Here is a 2,705-nt window from a genome sequence, read left to right as displayed (position 1 = left end):
ATTTTATAATTACATTTAAGTAAAAAATGAATTCCTCTTAATTTTTTGAATACATAATTTGGTATTGCATTTCACATTTTAACATTCTCTCTTATGAGGCGACATAACCAATTAATTTTGAACATATTCATAGTTTCAAAACTTAAAACTTCCAACCCTCCATTTCCCCTCTAGGTACAGAGAATCTCTTTTTCTAGATTATATATATATATATATATACACGTATATATATATATATATATATATATATATACACGTATATATATATATATATATATATATATATATATATACACGTATAGGCATGCTATGGCATGCCGTTTAGGAAATTATATATATAATGAAAGTCGATATATATATAATGAAACTTGATATATATATAATGAAACTTGATATATATATAATGAAACTTGATATATATATAATGAAAGTCGATATATATATAATGAAACTTGATATATATATAATGAAACTTGATATATATATATATATATCAACTTTCATTATATATATATCAACTTTCATTATATATATATATCGACTTTCATTATATATATATCAACTTTCATTATATATATATATCTCGACTTTCATTATATATATATATATCGACTTTCACTATATATATATCAACTTTCATTATATATATATCGACTTTCATTATATATATATCGACTTTCACTATATATATATATCAAGTTTCATTATATATATATATATCTCGACTTTCATTATATATATATATATATCGACTTTCATTATATATATATATCAACTTTCATTATATATATATCGACTTTCACTATATATATATCAACTTTCATTATATATATATCAACTTTCATTATATATATATATCAACTTTCATTATATATATATCAAGTTTCATTATATATATATCGACTTTCATTATATATATATCGACTTTCATTATATATATATCAACTTTCATTATATATATATCAAATCTTTTTTTCCTACCGAGCCCCGGAAGGGACATGTCCGTATGGCGAAGCGACAACGAAGGACACTCACCCGGACGAGAATTTTATTGAGTTTTATTTTAAAATCGGCCTGAAACACACAGACATTCAAGCAGTGCGATGCGCTAAGAGTCTGCCATGCAGACCAGCGATCCTGATAATGGTAAGTTTTATTTCTCCAACATCCTGCTGTTATCCTACTATGAATACGCTAGCTACAACAGTCCCACATCAGTATTATGAACGTTCCGCCAGCTAACGCGGTCCGGACACCGGATCAGTGATTAGAGGTTGGCGTTCAACTATTGTTTGCCAGCCAGTTAGCCGCTGGTAAGCTAACAAGCTATGAAACAACTCCTTATAAAACCGGAGGAAAGCAGCAGCAATATTTCAGTCCAAGACCTGTATTCAGAACCTCCCACGCTGTTACACAATGACCCATTAATCATATTACTGAACTATATGGTTATCATTGAAATTTCCCTTGAAGAACCAGTGAACTCTTTGCGAACACATTTTAATTTATGTGTTGATTATGTTTCGTATCAGTAATACAAGTCTAAAAAACTGATTGAAATGATCAAGTTAACACAATGAAGTAAAGAGTACTGGTAATCTGCAGCTATTTTCATAATTTCAAGGTGAAATTCTGATGTGTGATTTTCTAGCTTTGCAGATGTGGAAATCCAATGCACTGATTTCTTATACACAGATGCTTTTGGTGTTTTTTATTGTAAAATAAAACAAGGCATTTATCACTGTTGGAAATTATTACAGGTATTATTTGTAACACTTTCTAACATTGTATGGACAAAGCAATAAATCAGTTAATGGATAAAATCATTTGTATTACAGATGCTATCAACAGCATGTCTTGTTCATTTTATTTAGTTGTCGGCCTTGGATGATGAGGTCCAGTTACCAGGAGCACTAGTCTGCAGCTTACTGGTTCCGTCTTGCAGCTCCTCCACGCTGTCCTCCTCTCTACAGACCAAATCAAGTAAGATCTGTTTAGACTATGCAGACATCAACATGATCAGTATGTTATCTTTTGACCCATCCTAAAATCACAAAATAGAACATTTACTTTAAGTTAACTGTGTTTATGAAAATAGAAAATAATTACTGACAACTAGTACTTTTTGGTGCTTTTATGCAGGAAAAGGGAATCAGGAAGCTGCTGTGGATCCTCTGCAGTATCTGGAGAGGTCAGAGGAACGGTTCTTGGAACAGATCGGAAGACACCAAGACGTGACCTCTGCCATGCTCCAGAACATCCAGAAGATGAATGAAAACCTTGGTTGCACTGATGGGACGCATGGTGTCGGTGCTGGAGCAACTGTCCCAGAATTAAACTGCATTGTTGACTATTGGCTTTTCTAGAAAATAAATCTTTTTTAGTACTTCACCTGTTTTGTATTTTACTCATGCACTTTGGATGAATGAACAGAAATTTGTGATGAGAGATGCAAATTTTGTCTATAATCTACAGAGACTTTATTCAGTGTTCAGTGCACACTTTTGTTACACACATTTTGACAGATAAGCAGTTGTGCTTTTCAAGCAGATTTTAGTCAGAAACATCAGTAGCATATATTGTTGTTTTTTTACTGTTACACCAATCTAGGTAGATAAACTGCACTACTGCAGCAGACATATTATTGAAATGTGCTTCTATTATGTGTCTACATACACTGCTCACAAATAGTTATTCAACTTTTG

At 31.3% G+C, this 2,705-nt stretch overlaps 1 long non-coding RNA gene across 1 annotated transcript; it reads left to right on the top strand.

The window, feature by feature from the left end:
• Positions 1 to 917: 917 nt before the first annotated feature.
• Positions 918 to 2,389, top strand: LOC127531650 (uncharacterized). The gene is made up of 3 exons (XR_007938779.1): positions 918 to 1,146; positions 1,875 to 1,983; positions 2,143 to 2,389. It is a non-coding gene; the product is annotated as an uncharacterized LOC127531650 (long non-coding RNA).
• The last annotated feature ends 316 nt before the right edge of the window (positions 2,390 to 2,705 follow it).

This window comes from Acanthochromis polyacanthus, chromosome 21 (genome assembly GCF_021347895.1).
Source record: "Acanthochromis polyacanthus isolate Apoly-LR-REF ecotype Palm Island chromosome 21, KAUST_Apoly_ChrSc, whole genome shotgun sequence".
In the NCBI taxonomy this organism is placed as follows: Eukaryota; Metazoa; Chordata; class Actinopteri; family Pomacentridae; genus Acanthochromis; species Acanthochromis polyacanthus.
Note: the sequence above shows the minus strand (reverse complement) of the source record. Positions and strands in the feature narration are given on the sequence as shown.